Consider the following 23,366-nt stretch of genomic DNA (forward strand, 5'->3'; position numbering starts at 1 on the left):
AAAGCAGGAAGGATGTGTTTGCTATGGCGGCAAGGGAGGTGCTGCAGATAGCTGATGGAACCAACGCCCAAGAACCTCCAAGCTGGCGGAGAAAAACAAGCAGAGTGAGGGTGGCCGGAGCAAGTGGCCAGTTCCAAGGCTCTCTAAAAATAGCAGGTCAGGGGTTCTCCTGGACGGTTGAACTCACTCCCCGGCGACATTTTGATGGGAAATTGTAATGCATAAAGATGAAAAATGATGTAATTTCTTGAAAATGTTTTGCTAATTTTTGTATTAGCTGAACACAGTAACCTCATGAGGCAAATAGTTCTGAGACACTGAGATACTTGGACACTTTTTTTTAAAAAAATCATTTAACTTGAAATGATTCCAGGACATTTTAACCCCTCTAAATGTTTTATTTTGCTAGAACGTTTTGTCCAGGGGAGTGATTACGCAGCACAATTTTTTGTTGTTGTTGTTTGTTCAAAATCCTTCCCCCTCCTCTGAAACTGCTGAGCAGTATGTGTTTATTCATATCATTAGGTGTGATTAATAGGCTTGCTCTTTTGGGTGCTCCACAGGATCCACTGCACGACTTGGAGTGGTCCTAGATCACCCCTAAATGAAAATTCAGATTGTTCTGCCGTGTTGCATGAATATGATTTATTTTCACTATTTTTTATTTCTCTATGAAAAGTAGAAAGGTTCATCTGAAATGTTAGCACAGTAAGGGGGTTATATTAGTGACGCAAAACATTCCAAAATGTGTGACTTCAGTTTAGTATTTCATTTGCAGTCTCTTGTCGAAATTCATGCAAATGCCCATTCTATGTAGTCAGGATTTGGTGTCTGTGGCCGAATCAGTTACACCCATTGCTCTGCTTATAAAATACTTGAACGAACAAACGCATACATCATTTATTTGCTGAGTAAGGTATGGGATACAGGTATTTCTCATCAAGTGACAAAAGACTTCTCAATTGATGAAATGTTATGATAAACATGTCATTGTTAATAGGTGTATGTTTATTGGAAATAAGTTCCATTTGCAAAAGTGAGAGCTATGGGACAGATCCATAGTGCCTGAAAATGCTGCAATGGTTCCATTTTGAAAGGAATGTTAGAAGTACATGATGCTGTGTAAAGTAGGCTTTGTTGATGGTAGTAAAATGCAAATGAGACTAGAAGACAGGCTTATGTAACCAAATGATGGACAGTCGCAGGACAGGTATGGTGGTTCATCTCTGCCTTTAGACAGAAACACACTACATTGCTGGTGTACAGATGACACTAGCCCAGACACTGTATCCGTTATCTCCCCCAAAGAACTCATTTCAGCAGCTCTCCAAGCCAGAATATTGATCCTAAGTCCCCCATCCTCCAGTTAAGTTTCGTATCTCTCCTGATGCGTGGGGAAGCTGAAGTAGTTGTGCTCTGTGTAATTCTTCAAAGCCTGGAAACTCATAATGATGCTTATTTAAGAATGCATGTTTCTTTAGTTCACACTTTTCATTTTGTTTCTCACCTTCCCTGTTTTCACATTCCCATTTACTTCTTTCTGTTGTCCTTGCTGTACTTTCTTCTGCATGTGTGACTCCTTTATCTTTTTAGGGTCCTTTTTTTGTGTCTTTCCGTTTCTGACTGGTAATGGGCCCTCTATTGAGCAGACGTATCTACAATAATAGTTCGCATATCATATTGAGTTAGTATTTTCAAAATGGAAAGCATGTGACAACGAATTCCCTTCTCTTAGGGAACTAGAGGAAATAACGTATTTTCAAAGTGTTTTTATTTGTAGGAACTTAGAAAATGACATTTAAAATTTTTGTAATCAATAATCCCTTAGACCATTTTTCAAGGCATACTTGTATATACTTTCAATCTTTCAAGATTGAAAGATTTCTCATCTCAAAACACCAAGACCACTGTTACCTGGGAAGTACCTCAAAGCTCCTTGTCATAATAACTTTGTTTGGAACCAGGCTAGTACATGCTATAAGATATGGTTATGCACTTAAACACACACACACACACACACACCCCAAATGACTGCATAGAAGCTAAAACTATTTTAACACATTTCCCTAGAACATATAATTTAAACAGTATATACTGATGTTTTAAAACATGAAAACAACTATTTAATTCATGCTCTTAGAAAATATAGTCAAGGGCCTGGCATGATAGCATAATGGTTAAGGTCCTCGCCTTGAATGCACCAGGATCCCATATGGGTGCTGGTTCTAATCCCGGCGGCTCCACTTCCCATCCAGCTTCCTGCTTGTGGCCTGGGAAGGCAGTCCAGGACGGCCCAAAGCCTTGGGACCCTGCACCCATGTGGGAGACCTGGAAAGAAGTTTCTGGCTCCTGGCTTTGGATCGGCGCAGCACCGGCTGATGCAGTCACTTGGGGAGTGAATCATTGGATGGAGGATCTTCCTCTCTGTCTCTCCTCCTCTCTGTACATCTGCCTTTCCAATAAAATAAATAAATCTTTTAAAAAGAAAACATAGTCAAAACCCATAATTTATTTTTGGCATGGCTTTAGAAACTGGAGTCTCTGGAGTCAAGAATAATGGTGGCGGTGAAGAAGTCTTGGCTGATGGGATAATTCATCCCATCACCTATGCTCTTGTGAAGGAGAGTGTTCACAGGAAACCAGTGCCTCCCAGGGAGAAAAAGTTCTATGGATAAGTTGTTCTTGGGATACTGTCCTTGTGGAACAAAGATGAAGATGAAATAATTTTTCTTTAACTAATACTACTGGACAAGGTGTAAAATACGTAGGCATTACTCAATTGAAAGCACAACAATTTCTTGATTAATGTGATAAAGTCATTTCCACAAAATTATATGTAAGCCAAGTCTCATTTAAAACTTACAGGGGGTATGTAATAAGGAAAGGAACTTTTTTTGTGAATGTTTCTGTAGAGTAGAGACTTCTTATATAATGGATATATTCAAAGGATTATTCTTTAATCTATACATTGGAAAGTGTGAATTAATTATACCAGAGAAAAAATATATCATGCTCAGATGTAATTATTTGAACAAGACTTCCTCAGTCGGTATATACCTTTTCTGTGAAACTATTATAATGGTTATATTTTCTTGCTTTGTTTTTTTTTTAAGTTTCTTAATACCTTATTAGGGTTCTTTAGTAGATATTATCTGATTTGACATGAGGCTAAAGCCATTGAAAATGTTTTTTCAAACCTTTTGCAAAAGGATTATAAATAACCTATACAGTCACTTACAGAATTAAATAGGGCGCTTACAAACATCCTGGACCCATCTGTTACGCATAACAATTCCCCATGTCTAGTACAGTATGTAACTGCCAGTGTTGGATCTTTCCCAATACATTATATCATTTACTTTGTCCTTAAATGTTGAGAATTGTGCACTGGAAGTCTCTCCTTATGTGATGGCCTTAGTTGATGTTTACTGGAACTCTTTGGTTGGTTATGCGTATGCATCACTGTGATCACTGTGAAAATGCCAAATGTCATATATTACATTCTTGCTTTGTATAAAACCTTTTTCTGGCTTCACTTTGACTGTCTGTCAGTGGAGGCAGAAGGTAGCTGATATTGTTCTAAAAGCAAAGCCCACAACAGTCTAGCTCAAAACACCTAGTCATATCTCCTTCCTTCCTTCCAAGTGCTATTTCAGTTAGCTCCGTCATATGCCATGGATCTAAAGGGATTTGTCTAATTCATTAATGTGTACTCTATAGAGTGATTTTTCTGTCCTGTACTCAACATTGAGGTGCCGACATGAGGGAAAAATAGAGCCTGTCTTCCAGGAGGGCACAATGTGGTTGCCTACCTTACTTATATTGAAATAATGTTATGAGTGCTGTAATCAAAATATTTTTAAAGCCACAGAAGAATAGGAATCAAACAGAAGCCTTTTGATGACTGGATTTTGCACAGCTTCATGGGGGATATGTGATTTAACCAGAGATTTAAATTTTTGTGAAACTTTGATTCCTGTCCTCAAAGATGCCTTTTCTATTCTCCAAACTAACTGGGATTTCTTTGTTTGTTTGTTTGTTTGTTTGTTTTTTTGTTTTGTTTTGAAAGTCTAAAAGCTCTCATTATGTCTAACTTTGTGACTCTTCCCTCTGCCAGATTATGAATTTCCAGGAGCCAAGGCCAGTATCCAACACTTTTCATCTCCCTAACCTACAGTGCAAAAGTAATGATCATAGTAACTGAAAACATTCTTTTTGTAGAAAAACAAAACAAAAAACAAAAACAAAAACAAAACTTGTTTGGCTCTGGAGAATTTTTAAATTTCTTAGCCATGGCTATATAGCATACCATGATCATCAGCATAAACCTGGTTACCTTGGTTACCTTTATTACTACTAGCTGGAAGCTTAATCCTGCAGTTTAATATAGTGTCCTATTAAACTAGCCCGGACTGCATAGACATTGTGAATACTTCTTTTGCCACCCCCTCATTTGTTTACCAAATGTGTACTGGAAACCAACTGTATGCCAGGCATTGTCATTGCTTCTAGGTATCTGGTACTGAATAAATCATGGAATTATACCCTAGAAGCAATTGGTCAGCTTTTGGTCCCTTTTCCTTAATAACCTTTCTCTATAAATCTTTATATGCAAAAGAAAAAACTAGAAAAAGTGCATCAAAGGGCAAAATTTCAGGTTGTTTTCTTGTTTCATCTCCACAGTAGTTCATTCTGAATTGTGTGATACACTTGATTACCATCCTTGGCCAACAGTATTTTTGTTCCTTAAAAAAAGAGGCTTGAAGAATGACCCTAATAATTAAACTTATATTCCTGACATTGATTTCAGGTTTGATGTTTGCAATTTGTTTAGCTTTGACTTCTAAAAATTTGCTTCATTTTGCTTGTGGCTCAGTTTATGTCTTGCTTGATGAATATTCAATTAAGAATGTGGGTGTTTTTTTTGTGCTGCGAAAACTAAAAACTTATATTAAATTGTTGATGATAGTGTTGTTCTATTCTTCCATATTCTGAATTATTAATTTGAACATTCTGTCATTCCTCACCAAGTCACATTAAGAATTTCAACCATTATTTTGAGTTTTTCTGTTTCAATTCCCTGCTATTGAATTTTGCTTCAAGTCGGTATCTCACTTGTTAGCAGGTGAAAATGCATATATGGATTTGTGTGTTCTTGAGGAAGTGACCATTTTGTAACTATGAACTTTCTGTCATTGTGTTTTGTAATATTTTCACCATAAAATCCATTCTACTTAGTGTTAATACAGTTACACTATCTTTGTTAGGGTTAGTGCTTGCAATGGTTGTATTTTCCATTCAATAATTTTCATCTTATCTATCTGGGTTTTTTTTTTAAAGATTTATTTGCTTTTATTGGAAATGCAGATTTATATAGGGAAGGATAGACAGAGAGAAAAATTTTGCATCTACTGATTCTCTCCCCATTTGGCCACAGTGGTCAGAGTTGGAAAAGGCCAAAGCCAGAAGCCAGGAACATTTTGTAGATTTCCTGTATGAGTTAAGGTTTCCAAGTCTTGTTTGATCTTCTGCAGTTCACCCGGGCACATTAGTAACGAATTGGATTGGCAATGGAGCAGCCAGGACTCAAACTGTCACCCATGTGGGATGGCAGCATTGCAGGAAGAAGCTTAACATGCCCGAGTTACATCCCCGAGTTCTACCTTTTATTTTGGTTTTAAAGTTCATTTATCCTTATTATAATTGATTATATACTTCGATATAAACTCATCCATTTTGGGGTTTGAATTTGATTTGTTTCCTTTTCTCTGTGTTCACCATTATGCTTTCCTAACATTTTGGGAGTGAACCAAGTATTTTTACATTAGATTCTTTGCATTTTTAGCAAGACTATAATAAGCATATCTTTAAAGCATATCTACTATTTCAAATACTCTATTTCATCAGAAACAGGGCAAAACATGGACAGCAGTACTCTTCCAATGACCTCACTCACTGCTTTTGTGAACCCTGTCTCATTTATTTTAATCATACATGGCCTGGTCCAAATTTCTAATTTGAATGTCAAAGTTTGCTTATGGTAAATTTTAAATGGAAGACTTTTGAAGAGTCAAGGATCTATGGCTGAAAGGATGGGATATTTGCAAAAGGCAGAAAGAAATCTTTATCTGTGTCTACTTAGATTTAACTGCTGGGCAGAAGATGGATTCCACTGTGAAACTGTAGAAAACCTGGAAGGAAAACCTAGAGCCAGAACAGGAGAGCTGCAAAAAGTCCATCAGTTGACAGTGAAATGTAAGCAAGTAGGCTATTCCATGATGGGTTATGGCTCATAGAAGGCTTTGATTTAATATAAATGTGTTCACATTTTACTGCATAAAAGGATCCTCAGCAGAATATGAATTCACACATTTTCTTCAGTTTTTGTCAACCTTGGCTTTGGAATGGATAATGTAATATTAAAATACTTGGTAAGAGTCACTGTTAAAATATAAATTTTCCCATCTGTTTCCTTTTTCATATTTAGTGTTATGCACTTGTTGAACTTTGGAGCCATTTTATAAAACATTGAAATAATGAGTTACATGTAATTATTACCCAATGGGAGAATGATAAAATCACACAACTTAACATATTTTCCCAACACTCTGTTGTTCACTGTCCTATAACCTTTGAGCCATCCTTTGTGGGCCATACGTCTAAACAGCTAATTTACAACCAAGCATATATCAATCATTAGCTTGATGCCACATATTTACTAGCTGTCCATTTTTATTGTAGGTCTCACACACACAAATGAGTTGGCCTCCTGGGTATCCTGTGTATTTCTAGGTAACTCTAGAAGAACCATTCTTCCTTAGAATTAAATAAAGTGAGTTTGTCTTGTAAATATTCACTTTCATGCATCGCATTAAATTTAATCATAAAAAGTGATGTAATTATGAGGCTTAGTCAGAATGTTAGTTTGTTAACTGAAGAGTCATTCTCAGGAAGGTTGAGCAAATTTGAAATTCATATGATAGCTTTCTTTCTGTGCTTCCTTAACTCACTTTACATGCGAACAATGTTTCTTGTTGGAGAATCTACTGGTCTCCCCAGTGCCTGGGGTGGGGAGGACAGATCTAATAGCAGGGGGCCTTCATTGAAGGCTACTATTTTCTGTGCCTCATTAAAGGCAGTGTATTCATGTTTCCCAGAGAGAATATCAATGTTATAGTTAACAAATTTCTCTAAACCTTTGACACTGCTTGTAAAAATTTACCTTGTCTCTCACTTAAAATCTTCTCAGTTTAAATATGTGCGATTCTCACTCCTGTGAACAAACAGTGCAATCAAGCCAGTAGAACACGTGTTATGGACATGCACTCTAGGAGTCCCTAACTTTGTGACATTGAGAAAGTTACTTAGTTTTTCTGTTCATTATTCTTGTACCTTGAAGAAGTTGAAATAAACTCAATACCTACTTTTGAGGAATATTTTAAGTAGTAGAGATTTTTTTTTCTTGCAATGGCATTTGCTAGGCACTTAACAAATACAAATATTTATGGTATTTGAGTAAACTAAAAAAATATGAATACTGGAACTACAGTTTTGAATTCAAAATCCCAGCTGCTACTTAAGCAATTTGTTTAATCTTGGTAGACCTCATTATTTTTACCCCTATGTTATTACTAACAATAGTACCTGCCACTTCCTTATGATAGATCAACTAACACATAAGAAAAATATTAGGCACTTCAAATAAATACTCTGTAAATATTGCTTCACTCTTTCTCATTCCAAGGTAGTCTGAGCAGATACGGGAGACTATTTACTCTTAATCAGTCATTCCCATTACTGTAGATGAGCGGTTTGAATTTTTTTGTTTGTCAAGATATACTTGCAGATAAATCTGTCCTTAAAAAGGCCTATCAAAAGCAACAACCATAGTTTCTTGAGTGCATATTGTGGGCTACATACCTGCTAAGCTCCTTTTTTCATTAAGTATTTATCTATGTTTATTGGAAAGGAAGATTTACAGAGAGAAGGAGAGGCAAAGAAAGATCTTTCATATGCTGGTTGACTCCACAAATGGCTGTAACGACCAAAACGGAGGCAATCCTAATAGTATCCATTTATTTCTGACATGTGCCCTAGGAGATAACTACTAATTGTTTTCATTTTACAGTCATGGAAGCTGAGGAACACAGATATTAAATACCTTTCTATGATCATGTTTATAACATGCTGCTGAATCAAATGTCACACCAATTTGCTAGATATGTTTATATTCTGAACCACTCTGCCATATAGTTCACTATCTTCGGGGGTGAGTAGAGCTTGCCCCAGAGTCATAATAATATTCTAGTGTTTCATGATCTTTTCAGTTTGATGGAGTGATTGAATATGATGGACAGATAGTTCTATGGCTATGTGATCCATTCTCATAACCATTTCTGATTAGTGATATACTAATTACATTCAAGGAGGTTATGTGTCATTGTCTTTTTATATCATTTAATTTAGGTCTCTCATCATATATTTGAAGAAATAAAATCCCATAGTACAGACAGAGCTTTCCTAAATCACCAAGATTATTTAGTGAGAGAACTGAGACTCAAACCCAGGAGGTCTGTTTTTTTTTAAAAAAAAATCATTTTTTCAATCCTATAGACTGAAACTTACTAAATTAAACGGTGTACTAAATCACTGGTTCTAATGAGACGACGAAAATGTGTAACAACAATTGGCTTATTGTAATTCTTGATCCTAACATTTGGAAATATAAAGTCATACTTTGCATATTTAACAATATCAATATTTTTGCAAGGGGGTATGGGGAAGAAAATCCAATCCTCCAGAGTGTATAAAAGAAAGTCTTAGTGTAAATACATGCAAAAAATCCTTGTAGCCAGTATGTTGTCAATACTCTACCCTATATTGCATTCTGCTGTATTATCATGGACAAGAGCTGAAGATCTGAAAGTTGGGATGCCTGCTGTTGATACTCTTAATACTGAGAAATAGTATAGGATTACTTAGGAAGAAGAGTGCAGGTCCAGATTCAATGAGATATTAAGGAACTGTTCTCTACCAGTTGTGACTTGTCATGTGCTGGTTGTTAGACCCAATGATTTGTATGTCCTGGTAAATAACCATTTCATTATCATAAGCTTCACTAGTCTGTACTTCTTGCTTTTTCTCTTAGCAGGGACAAGGAATATGAATACCTCTCCCTGCATACCTTTTGATGTAGTATTATTTACATAATCATGATGATTTTAATGCCCAAAATTAGACAACTGGAAAAAATAAGTCAATAATAGGTTTCATTTTAGATACATCACTTAAAACTCCATAAAATTCCATCACTTGCTTCCCTATAGACCAGGTTAACCAAAAAGTTTGGTTAGGTTAAATAGTATCTGAGATGGTTTCCAGAAGAAACAACTCACAACTTGTAAAATATATTCAACTATTATGCACAAAACCATATATTTGAAGTGAGATTATGATATGTAAGATAAATGATACAGTAATTTATGATAAATTTAAACTTTTCAGAATCATTTTGCATTTACAGAAAAATTGCAAGTATCTTGCCAGGAGTATTCATATACATTTCAATCAGTTTTACCTAAATTTAGTATCTTTAGTACATTTCTCAAAACTAAAGGAACCAACACTGTTACTTTACTACCAACTGAATCCCAGACTATATTCAGCTTTCACCAGTTTTCCCACTAAAGCCCTTTTTTACTGTTCCAGATTTCAATCCAGGATAGCACATTATATTTAGTCATCATGTCTCCTTATTTCCCTCTGGTCCATGACAGTTTCTTCATGTTTTACTGGTTTTGACTGAGCCGATTTTAACAGTAACTCCACACAGCACATGTATCCCAAAGATAAGACTACTGACTGTTCCAGCAACTTATATAGTTTCCAAATCTTGACACCACATTATGAGAACCATATTTATACCTTTTCCCCTTAACATTGACCAATTGCAGCTTGTAAACCTCTGTAAGTGCTCCATACTGCATTTCTCCCTTTGGAGCCACTACCATTAAGCTATAAATGGTTATTTTCCCTTGCTTCACGTGCTTCGCATACCTAGCTTTGTCCCTCCAGCCAGATTCTCTTATAGTCCTTGTGTGGAGTATTTGACAAAGTGGTTCATGAAGGCATGATTCAGTCATCCACAAGAATTTGGGGGCGGGGCAGAGTTGTGACTTAACAGGCTAATCTTCTGGCTTTTAAACACTTTTTAGCACCTGTATCCCCTGTGGGCTCAGGTGCTAGTCCTGGTTGCTCTACAATTGATCTAGCCCTATGCTTATAACCTGGGAAAGCAGCAAAGGATGGCTCAAGCCCTTAAGACTCTGCAATCATGTGGGAGAACTCGAGGAAACTCCTGGCTCCTGGCTTCCTCCTCAGCTCAGGCTATTGAGGCCACTTGGGGAGTGAATTAAAGGATGGGAGATTTTTTCTGTTTGTCTCTCCTTCTCTCTCTAAATATGCCTTTCAGATATAAATAAACAAACAAATAAATAAATCTTTTCACAATATTATCCTAAGCATTTCTGTGTTCATACAGAATTATGTGATCCCACAGCCCCACTGTGAATACTGAAAAGTGGCAACACATTGATTTCTCCAGACATTCTACTTTATTTTTGGAGAGCCCATGCTACTTATTTTTAGATAGTCTGTTATTACAAATGCCATTATCAAAATGTGTTCTAATATGGTTTCTTGTAACTTGTGCTCATCAGCCTTATATCTGTGCTCAAGAGAATTAACAATTCAATTCCATATACAGTCTTACTGCACTGGCAAAGAGTCGGAAACATTCAGGTGATACTAAGTTTGTTTCTCTACTGTCACTCTAGGTGCACTAGCCACATAAGTATTGAAGCATCTAGCACCTTCGTCGGCACAAAGAAGTTATTCTTTGGTCATGGTAGTCAACTCCTGAATGCCCAGGATGACATGCACCATTTATGTTCTGTTGCATTTTTTTGTGTGTGTGATCTGCCTGACATCAGTGAATTTTAACTTTTTCCTCTCGTTAACTGATTTCTTAAATGATGTAATTCTTTCTGCTAACCTTTTCTCCCTCGAGGCTTAATTGAACTGTTACTGAGCAGAGCTGAAGTGTTAAATAACTTGAGAGAATCAGTGCCTAACATTCATGAATCCCATATATTGCCAATGGTAAGATTAATCATGGTAGTAGATTAGAGAGTTTGATTAAAAATTAGCAAATACCCCCTGCTAATCAAGGGAATGTGCAAATTAGGCCCTGGATCAAGACCTTGATCTAAGTTCCATGACAACATCAGGGTTAGCTATAGACATGTGAAAAGTGATTTCAAAGCTGCAAAGAATGATAGAAATCATTGTAATGAGTACAAATACAAAAACTGTAGGTACTGAGAAATATTCCCACTTCTTGAAGAAAGTAAAGCTGCTACTACTATAGGGTTAATGTGCAGTTATAGAAACAAAGCAAGCATGTAATATGTAATCCATTCACTTGAACAGATAACTATAAATTAACGATTTTCATGGTGTATCTATGTATAGCATAATTGTCTGGATTCATATTCTAGTTCAGTTACTCCTTAGCTGTGTGACGTTAGGCAACGTTTTTAATCTCACCGTGATTCCTCCTCCTCACCTATAGAGAGCGGGCTGTTACTACCTCAGAGGGCGAATGTGTGGATTGAATAAATTACCATTTGCAACATATTTAGAATCATGTATGGCCCAGATTAAATGCTCCTCAAAGGTGTTGCTGCTTTTACTGTTGCAATCTATTATCATAATTACTGCTAGCTGGTCATGATTCTGGGCTAGACTTCCTTGCAATTGAAACCCTGTGATTAAGCCACCTGGTGAGAAAGGTTGTATTTTATATTTTCTAATTTTGTTTGTGCTGGAAAACAGACTTGGGAATGTCAGCGCCTGAGAGTTTTAATAGGTATTGTCACTTTCGACTTCAGTAGCACACTTGTGAAAATGTAGCTGATTATAGTTGAAGTATCAGATCCAAGAAAAGCTGTATTATTGAAATGCTCATCAAAATCTGCAAGGGGAATAGCTATACACTGTGGTATGATCAAAACTGAATTAGCTTATCCCAGAAAGATTCGTGTGTGAGTGAGTGGGTGTGTGTGTGTGTAGTATCTATATATGGACAGGGACACTTTTCTTATAGGTCTCAGCTTATTCAGATTGTTTCTGGCTGTTGGTTGATTTGGTTTATGGTCTGAACAGGCAAATGTAGTGATTCAACTATGAATTTCATTTTCCATGCTTGTGTTTAATGGGGGATTATTTTCATAGATACTGGGCTACTTGCTTTACTGATTGTTGCTGCTTTTGTGTGCTGGCAAAACTATCATAGACCACTCCTAGTAGTTCAACAACGGTTGGAGGAAACCCAACAAGGCTGAAAAATTATGAGAAGTGATTTCAGAAACTTTCAGTTGAGACTCTTCTGGTTCCTATGCTACCTTCTGCTGTCTAATTCTTCTTCCATCAGTGTAATGTCATAATCTTTGTATATAAGCTCTATTTTCTTGTGTACCTTCTTGAAATTCATTTTCATTCTCTGGTTAGAAATATGGCCTAGAGTGATTAATAAATGAATGTAATGTTAGGCATCCATAACCTCTTTCTGAGACACTGTTTCCTGGTTTACAAAATAGATCCAATTGAAACCTACTCTGAATCTCTTTCCCATTGTCACACCAATCAAATAAGACAAGAGCTGTCAACATTACATTGTTGTATACTCTTTAAAAAAAAGATCATAACAAAACATCGCATAGATATAGACCAATATAATTACTATGCTGATTTAACTTTCCCTTTCACAGGCATCCATTGCATCCCCTATTTACAGTTTAGTACCCAACATGGACTATATCTGTTTCTAATCCTCCAATGTACTCTAATATATACAGCACAGGTACATACCCCATGAGAATGTACCTGTCCTACATTGAATGCTTTTTAAATGAATAAAAGTACGGTTAGCTAACTTATTTATTCATAAAGTTATTCGTCATTGTACCCCTACTGTGCCTGAATGTCCCTTCAGTGATAAAGGAACTCACCGTTTAGTGTGAGTGATGGATAAGTAGACCAAATTAGGCTCAAGTGTGTCATAAGTGCTGCACGTGTTGAGAGCGCTAGAGCAGAGGAAGAAAACAAAAACAGTGGCATTATATGTAAGTTGTTGGGAAAAAGTTTCCTGGAGGAGATAATAACTGATAACAAATTTGAAGACTTTGCACGTCAGATTGTCAAAGGTACAGCGATTAGAATGGCCAAAGCATGGCAGGAAGTGTTTGGGGCAAAGGAAGTATTTCAATATTCTGAAATTACAGTGCATCACAGGAAGACTGGTAGAAAAGTAAGTGTAACAAAGAAGTCTGACACCAGATATCGGAGCGCCTATATGTGATGCAGAACTACTGAGCACTCATGAACAGGACATAATATGATCTAATTTGTAGGGTGGATATGGAAGAATGGGCACAGTGGATGGATAACAGGTGAGAGAGGAGTCAGAGAGAACAGTTAGATAACTATGATGAAGCAGAAAGGCTAAAGTTTTTTTTTAAAGATTTATTTATTTTTATTACAAAGTCAGATATACAGAGACGAGGAGAGACAGAGAGGAAGATCTTCCGTCCAATGATTCACTCCCCAAGTGACTGCATCGGCTGGTGCTGCGCCAATCTGAAGCCAGGAACCAGGGACCAGGAACCTCTTTCCAGGTCTCCCATGTGGGTGCAGGGTCCCAAAGTCTTGGTCTGTCCTCTACTACTTTCCCAGGCCACAAGCAGAGAGCTTGATGGAAAGTGGAGCTGCTGGGATTATAACTGGCGTCCATATGGGATCCTGGTGCATTCAAGGCGAGGACTTTAGCCGCTAGGCCACGCTCCCGGGCCCCTGAAAGTCTAAAGTTTTAAAACTGGAAATGTAGAAGAGATATTAAGAAGATAGACTTGTCAGTACCTGTTACCCTTTGAATGTGAGGTGGAAGGAAAGACAAAGGACTCAAGAGGGTGTGAAGACTCCTTGCTTGGTTGAGATAGTGGGTTCACACAGAAATGGAAGGCTACAAGAGACACCCAAAATGATCACACAGGAAGAAAGAAAATGAACTATTGTTCATTTTCAAAAGTTGAGAAGGAGAAGTTCAACTTTAGCTTGGTTTAGTGGAACACAGAGTAGTCATCTAAACTGATGAAAGCAGTGTAGATATTTGGAGTTGTTGCAGTATAAATGATAATTCTCTCCTGTACTACTCATGTGGGGTGTGAGCAAGATCACACCAGATATGTTTAAGGTTTATTAGGGAGTCTTTATTAACCAAGCTTGGTGATAACAGGGCCCACTAGAAATGGCAAATCATAAATCCATATGGCAGTCCAGTCAATCATAACCCAAAGAGAAACAAACGGTCATTACCCTGAAGTCCATCTGTTAAGCTGAAGACCTACGTCCCAGCTTCCCCAACAATATAAGTTATCTTAAGATACATGCAACGAGCAACCTGGACACACTTACAAGGCTGCAGACATTCACGTTTCCTTGGCTTCTCTGCCCACATTCGACTACTACTGGCCTCACCTCTCCTGGAACTCCTGATTGTACACAAATTAGAAATACAAAGCATCTTAGCTTTGCTATCTGCACTGTCCCTCCCAAGCAGTGAACAGAGGGTGAGGAATTCAGACACACAGGGGCATGCTCAAGGGGTACCTGTCCTCTGAGTCTGTCCATGGGAAACCAGAGAGCAAACAAGAACTGGGAAGTGAGTGGGGGAGTGGGGACAAGAGTCGGTGTGCCAGAGCTACGGAGGCACACCATCAATAGAGTGAGCCTCTCCTTATTGTGACCCTTTATATGGGCTTGTGGGGGGAGTGGTTGCACAACAGTGCAATACTGCCCCTCTTGGGCTGTAGGTGATGATAGATGAGAGTCACAGGTGGACAGAAGGGTACACCTAGATGGTGACAGGGGAGTAGCTTCCAAGCTCATGACCCTGAACTAGCTGCCTACCTCACTACACTCATGTGACTGGATTTGTATCATATTTCATGAGTTGACAAAAAGCTGTCCCTTTTCAGAAGCTTTTCTTGATCTTCTAATCTCAGTTAACTTCCTTTGTAGGACTCTTGAACAGCATCCTATCCGTTTATATAGCAATGATCACAGTTTATACTTACATATATTTTTATTATTTGATTTTCCATTTGACTGAGGTTCTCCATGAACAGGATCATATCTTCCTTGTTCACTATTGCATACCTGCAACGCAGCATGACACAGAGTAGATGCTCAAAAGGACATTCATAGAATTCATGAGTGGATGAATTAACAAATGAATGAAGTTAACAGAAAGTTTTAGGGAAGGATAATATTGGGGAATAAATTTAGCGGACATACAACAGAACCCTGAAAGGGACTCAAATACTAGGAGGAATACATCTTGGAAAAAGGAGCAGTCGGATAGAAGAATGAGGAAAATCCGATGAGCATAGTGTTGGGAGAAGCCAATAGAAGAATCATACATCATCAGGAAAACCATGTAAAACAGTGTTAAATACTGCTGAAAGTTTGCATATAGTAATAACTGGGAATAAATCAGTACATGATAATAGGGATATCAGTTTATTGCAGTGGTTGAGATAAATAGTTGAGCTAATCAACATGTTGAAGTAGGACTTCACTTCTGCCTACCTTTTTTTTTTTACAGACTTAAGTCATAATGGTCAAAATACCAAATCTTAACATATACAAGGGAATCTGAAGGGGAAAAGGGAAGATCCTCTTCAGATGTTAGAAACAAAGAAGCTTTTTTACATCTAATTGGCCATTAAGTGTAGCAGAACTAGAAGGCCTGATTTTGCTGAATAAAAACAGGAGCAAAGAATCCCTATCCAGTTCACAAGAAACCAAAACCCAAACCTTAGGGACGCAGAATACAAGTGGACTGAGAACATAAAAAAATTAATTTTAGAACTCAAATTTATATTTGTAACACCAAGCTTGGTAATTAACATATAACCTGAGCTGTAGCTGCGGGATTGTATGAGCGCTGGAAGAAATAATACAAAACTGGACAGATAGATAACTACTACCCAGGGTTCATGTGGGGCTTCTAAGAAAACACTCTTGACCTCAAGTCCATAGTCAAATTTACAGAAAGAAGAGAATAGACCGTAACAGGGAGAATCAATAGTGACAATAAATTAGAAATTCGTATTCCTGAAATTAGGCAATATGAAAGAACTTTTAACACTTGTATTTTCAAAATGTTCAATAGGATAAAAAAGAATAGATTCCCTAAGGTGTGACAGGACATAAAAAGAATTTGCAAATTTATTTAATAAGACAAATAGTAAAATTGCATATATATTCATATTTAATTTTATGCATTTGTAATTATACATAATGTCAACTATAAAATACTATCAATTAACATATCACATGGTATATGCATGTGTCCCAATGGAATAAAAACAAAAGTCAAACAGAATTAATACAGCTCAAGAAAGAATCAATGAAATAATAAAATTCTTCAAAGAAAGATGAAGAGAGAAAAAAAATACGGAATCATGAAGGACAGAATGAGGGTTAATACGTCCCTAGCAGAAAGAGACTTAAAGAGGGGCAGTGGCTGAAGAATTGATTTTTAAATTTCCAAAATTATTGATAAAAGCAGTTGAAAAAAACAGTTGAAGAGGAAGTTAGTAGAAAGATTTAAAATATGTTTTTAATATATTCAAATACCAACCAAATCCTAATTGTGCCTCTCTGGTAAGAATTTTGAAATCTCTGTAGGCTGATGTTATGTGTACACTCACATGCAAACATTTTGATAGAGCCAGCAGTATGAAAGGCAATGTGACAGGGAGGAAGGGAGACAGAATCCATTTACAAGTTTCCTGTGCAAATGCTTCCATATTTTTTATATAATCACATTTTCCATGTATTATGAAAGAATTTTGCAAGGAAAATTTATTCTCTGTCAAAATAAAATCATACTTTTAATTCCATTTTCCATGAACTTTTTCAAGTGCACTCATGTTACATTATCTCCATATAATCCCTATTAGATTAAGTCAGTTCCTTGGGGGGTAATGAGACCATATTAGTACCCATTAACCCTACACTGAGGAAAGGACCTGATTAATGAACTGTCTTATTATAAAGCAATGACCCAGAGCTGAAATACAGAAAAGGACCATTTTAATGAAGGAGAATAATTAGGAGGGCTTGGAAGCTAAAGCCTTCTCTGGAAGAGCAGGTTCTTGTGTGGCCCCATCAGAAGAGGGGCACCTGGGTTGAGACGCTGACTTTAAAGTATTGCTTGAGGCTTGCCTGGAGTACACACACACACACACACACACACACACACACACACACACACACGATGTTGTCTTCACTGTTGCAGTGATATTGAGCGTTGTTTATTTTCTTAGAAATTCTCTTGTTTTTTATAGATATAATAGATTTTATCTTATTTTAAAATTTTTATTATTTCTTGATACTTTTCCATAGGCTCTGGGATTTCCCTAACCCCTTTCCCAAACTCCTCCTCCTCTCCCCACCTCCACTGATTTTCCCAACATTATTGCAATAGTATAGTCCTTCATTAACAGTCAGAAGTCCATCATTCTGCTAATTCAGTGTATACTGACATTGCAGATATGGACAATGACAGTCCAGCATCCTGTTATCAAGATAAATTTAGCAGTTTCATTGGGAGTCCATTTTGATCTGTTATTCTGGCAAATAAAGCAGGTGGTGGTATTTTCAAGACAGGAAGAGGAATGAAGTGAGTAGGAAGATTTTCAAATATGTTTTCGATATATTCAAATACCGACCAAACCCTAGTTGTCCATCTCCAACAGAATATTGAAATTTACATACAAGATTACTAGGATTACTTGGCTGGGACAGTCATTTCCCTATAACATTTGGTTAATTTGTTAATAAGAAATTTAATTATAATAACAAAAATAGTGCTATGACTGCCTGCATATAATTTTCTTGTTTCTAACTGGGATGGGGCTTATTCCAGTTATTCAGGAGGAGAAAGGCTGGCTGACTCTGGCATACATTGCAATGTAACTTTCATTTTGATTGACATATTTCTAAAGAGATTACTTCTACTAAAACTTCTAATGGCAGTCATAAATCAATAATGAGTGTAAGCTTAAACATTGTTCTTGACAATATGTGCTGAATGTATACAGTGGGTCAGAGAAGCCAACTGGTTTATAAGCAAGAAGGAAAAAAAAACCCTCACAAATACCCATTAAAATATCCATACAGTGTTGTTGATTCCCCAAACCCCCAGAATGATTCATAACTAAACCAGTAATGAACTTAACACAGGAGAGTACACTGCTGGAAAGCAGTCATAATGTTAAACCAACGTATTCTCAAGTGACAAAGTATAGGTGCATAAAAATCCACAGTTTTATGAATTCTTTATACTAAATCAGTTTAGATGTAAGTTTTAAGTTCCCCAATTTGCAGGCTGCTCAGCTTCCAAATTCCAAATTCAGTGTTTTTTTTTTTTTAAAAATCAAACTCAATTACTACAGTTTCCCCAGCACTTAACATATTTAATACGACTCTTACAGTGCTTAGACTACTTGTGTTTATATTAGTTTATTCATCTTCTCACTCCACATGAGGCCGAGGACAGTCACTAGAGAAGCAGTAGATTTAAGCATATTGGAAATGAAGGTGGAATATATAGATTTCGATCCTGGTTCCACCATATCCCAATTGAATGAATACATCACCCTCTATTAGTCTCATTTCCTTTAACTGTTAAATGGAGATAGACCCAACAAGGGTCTTAAGTATTAAATACACAAGCAGGGATGAAGTTGTTAGAATCATAGCTGGGATAATACATATAAGTTATTAGTAACTCTGTGTTTCGGGTCCTGGTTTAGTACTTAGCATATAGTTCTCAGTAAATCCTAATAAATGAACAAATGGTTCATGGCAAATGTACTGAGATTATTTTGCCTCAGATCTCTTCCGAAAAATGATACATTAGGTTAGTGCTGAGGCTCCTTTTATGAAAGTGTTTCTAAAATTGCTTGAGACGTTCAGTGTTTTCAAGAGAAGTTAGTTAATAATGAGTTTGATACTTTGATGGTAGTCTTGGGTGTTTAGAAGAGAGAAATGGGAGTATATTCATGAGAATGGAGACTAGATAACCCTCTGTGTGCAAAATAATAGTCATGGGTTTCCAATCATGGAAGTGAATTCATTGTGTGTAATATTTGTCTCTCTTTTGGCTGAACTCAGGCTTCCTGTTTCTGAAAGCAGATGGCAAAATAAGCTTACAGTGTGGAAAGCAAATTCCCTATGAGTAAAGAACTGTGAGAATCAAAAGTGATTAAACTTCTGGCCTGCAGTAAGCAGTGATGGAGACAAAGACTTGGAAAGGAATCAGTGTCTCGTTCCATTACAAAGCCTGGATTACCTGAATCAAACACAGTGCTAGTGTCAAACCATTTCCATAACTGGGAAACCCAGACAGACATAAGCAATGATTTATAATGATTTAATCTTTTATTAAGTTTCAGGCTAAAAAATTATTATTGAGAGTAGTATGAATTGTGCTCCTAACTATGCATGGGCCATACCTGCTTTCGTAATTTCATAATTTATATGTCTAAAAAAAAATAAAAGCCATAACAAGGCTGACAATCATGCTGTATTCTAATTTTCCCAGTTACCCATGCCAAGGGATAGCCATATCCAGGAACTGCTGTTCAGCAATTGACAGACCCAGTGCCAAGAAGAAAAAAAAAATAGAATTCAATGAACTGGCCTTATACACATAAATTGTATTGGCTGAAAATTCTTAATTTAAATTCTGGCACTGCCACTTGTGTACTAGCCAGAAAGTCATAGGTGTTTCATTTACTCTCCTAGATCTCACCGTCCTGGCTTCTAAAATGGCAATAATGGTAATAATACCTACCATTCAGGCTGCTTTAAGTGTTAAAGGAAATAGAAGCATAACAGGTAGCAAGTTTCTCGTCAAATTGCAACCAAATTATCTGTCCTGTAGTATTATCATTGGAAAACCCAGTTTGGTTAAGACAAAACAAAAGTCTAGAGGAGAATGACAAGCTTTAAAATGACCTAGGGTATCCGCTCAGTTATGGAGACTTGTCCTTCGCCCCTTCTTGAGAATCTGGTTGAGAATATTTCCTCCCAATTCAGCATCAAGTTTTCCTGCCGAAATCCAGGCTGGTGTCTGAAAAGAAATGTGCTGAGAGCGCGCTGAAGTATTTCCCCATTACCTCTACGCTTCTTTAAAATATGAAAACTCTTCTAGATGAAACTAGTGGAATAAAGTTGGTCTAGTGTCCTTTTCTCAGATTTTGAGTCTTGCTCCGATATGCTAAATAGTGAGAAACAGTAGACCATTTGAAAATGCTGAAGTCCTTTCTTCAAATCCTGACTTTAGGTCCCCTTCTTCCAGTAACCTTATTTTCTGAGACAGCTTATATCCAGAAAAATTAATCATCTTCTTTTGTTTCCACTCCTCCGTCATTTTCCCTCTAGCTTTTTTTCACTTAGATCCCTTAGTTCCATGGGCAAGAAATGAACTCAGTGTTACAGATAATTAGCCTCTGAGTCTTGCATATTTTTAGGTTATCATAAATGTTTCATCATATTACCATCTCATTTATGGTTATTGGCCACCAGTCAGTTCATCAAATAGCAAGTGTTCATTCACAACCTTCAAATATTAGTGAATAAAACTGAATCAGACTCAGAGCTGATGTTTTGTTATTCCTTGATACCATGGAAACCACTTCTACCATTAAGAATTTTTTTTGTTTGTTTGTTTCAAAAAAATGCTTTCTAATGTTTGAAGGAAAGCAACTGAAATTCAGGGTGACTGCCTTCATTTACATTCCCCAAGTTAATCCAATGTGATTTTCCACAGGGAAAGTCACTCACTACCTCCATCCCTTATCAGTAGAGACCTTTAGCATGCGCAGTGATGGTGTCACTGCTCCCTTCCCGCCTCCCTGAAAGCACTTATTCATTGCAGGGCATGGCTATATAAAGAGTAGTGTTGTTTTTATGACAGAATGAGAGTCTTGGGAGAAGTCAACCCACATACCCATTCAGGTAGAAAAGTTTTTTGTTGTATTCATGAAAGCTTCTGTGGAAGGAAAGGCAGCAGAATGATTCCCTTGCACAAAACTTAAATTACCACACACTGAAACTTAAGCTGAAGTCTCTCTTCTCCTTTTGGTCAGGAGACAACATCCCACCCCAGCAACCTGCTGCTTCTCTGCAGCTTTTCTTGATTAAATGACCGCACAGGTAATCCGAGGCCTTGAACTATCAATGTTGCCACTACTATGGCTTATTAAATCACAACCAGCTGACTTCACAGATATGATTAATACAATCAGGGTGTTATAATGGTTTTAATGGTTCTATGACTGAACAATGGAATTTTTATGTACTGTAGGATTTTTCTTCTTAAGGGATAAGAATTCATCAGTTTTCCCAATTAATTTCTAAATATAAATCATAGCAAAATTTAGTACAGTCTTATAAGATGATGGATGTATTTAGAAAATGATCTCAGAGAGAAGACATGATGAAATCTAAGCCACCATCCTAGTTCGGCAGAAACCTAGGGTTCCATGGCTTTTGATTCTGAATATAAATCAGATGAACCAATCAATTTGTAAAAAAAAAAAATACTCGTTCTGGAGCCCTTTGTTAGTGAAGTTTAACTCTCCCAAATGATTTGGCTAGAAGAGGCTCTGCCAGCTAATGAATGTGTCAGGTTGTGTTACAGAATACAATAGTCACACTTTCTGTCCCTAGAATTCCAGTGCGACGTTGACAAAAATTTCCTTAAATTGTATTTTTTTTTTTTCTGCTTAGAATTAAAGTGGCCAGAGTATATTCTAACGGTTTTCCACTAATCTCATCTGTATATCTATCCAATTGTTTCACTGGGCTTTTGAAGACAATTAGGCCAAAAAAAGTGGTACTTGCTCTCCTACTTCTTAAATACTCCCTTTGCTGCCCTTCTCAGTGAATAGGGAGGTATTCCCATTACTTGACCTCAGTGAACTTGAACCTTGTTTGTTTTCCCCACTTAGCACTTAGTATCAGTCTTTGACCTGGTAGCTAGCCATTCAGCTTCTTTTATGAAACAGTGAAGATGAAGAGCAAAGCAACAAGTGGCTCTCAACATGTTTATCTTCACGAAGCAAGGGAGTTAGAAATCTCTCAATTTCAGAGTTTCAAAAAGACAGCCAGTTCTTTTGTGCTCAAAATGTACAAAGGCTGCTTCTGATTAGGCTGTCTGAACTCTGGTATTTTTACTCATCATAATCACATCGTTTTTTTCTCTCTCTCCTCTTGAAAGCAGGTCCCCTCAGCTTCCTTACAGCTCATCTGAGTCCTGCCAAAAGAGATTGGTAGAGAACGATCAGCATTCTATGCTCTGATAACTCACATAGCTCTCTCTGAAAAGAATGCGGAAACATGGTTCTCAAGTGAATGCATGAAGAGTGGAGTCTTTGGAATTCAATTTAGATTTTAAATTCTGGTGGGGTGGGAAAGGAACAGAGAGATGGGAAAGCAAGATAAAGAGAGGGGGGAAACAAGGGCACAAATAAAAATGCACGGATTTCCAGATCCCAAAGGACTTAAAGGAACATCTCATCTAGGGTTTTCAAATACTACATTTTTGAATGGTGGAATATTTTTATTTTATCACATGTAACCATACAATGAATCTTAGCATGCAAAACAGATAAAAATGGAAATTAACACTCGGGGAAATTCACATCACACTCCTGTACTGCTAAGATGTTGCAGTTTGAAAGCTAGCAATTTTGTGTAGAATTGTTTCAAATATGGGAACCATAAAACCCCAGTGGAGGAGGCAGCATACCCAGGACCACACAAAATTAGTGGAAGAAAATGCATTAAAATCTATGTCTAGGGCCCAGCAGCGTGGCCTAGCGGCTAAAGTCCTCGCCTTGAACGCGCCAGGATCCCATATGGGTGCCGGTTCTAATCCCGGAAGCTCCACTTCCCATCCAGCTCCCTGCTTGTGGCCTGGGAAAGCAGTTGAGGACAGCTCAAAACCTTGGGACCCTGCACCCATGTGGGAGACCTGGAAGAAGTTCCTGGTTCCCAGCTTTGGATCGGCACAACACTGGCCGATGTGGTCACTCGGGGAGTGAATCATCAGATGGAAGATCTTCCTCTCTGTCTCTCCTTGTCTCCGTATATCTGACTTTGTAATAAAAATAAATAAATCTTAAAAAAAATAAAATCTATGTCTACCGCAGCCAAGGATGGAATTC

The 23,366-nt window shown here is 37.2% G+C and overlaps 1 protein-coding gene across 3 annotated transcripts in view; it reads left to right on the top strand.

Annotated features, from left to right (window-relative positions):
* The window catches only part of FGF13 (fibroblast growth factor 13), a 492,935-nt gene that overhangs the window by 378,950 nt on the left and 90,619 nt on the right, over positions 1–23,366 (top strand). The gene's annotated exons all lie outside the window — the stretch shown is intronic.

This window comes from Ochotona curzoniae, unplaced genomic scaffold, assembly GCF_017591425.1.
Source record: "Ochotona curzoniae isolate NIBS_2020 unplaced genomic scaffold, NIBS_Ocur_1.0 scaffold_1852, whole genome shotgun sequence".
NCBI lineage: Eukaryota > Metazoa > Chordata > Mammalia > Lagomorpha > Ochotonidae > Ochotona > Ochotona curzoniae.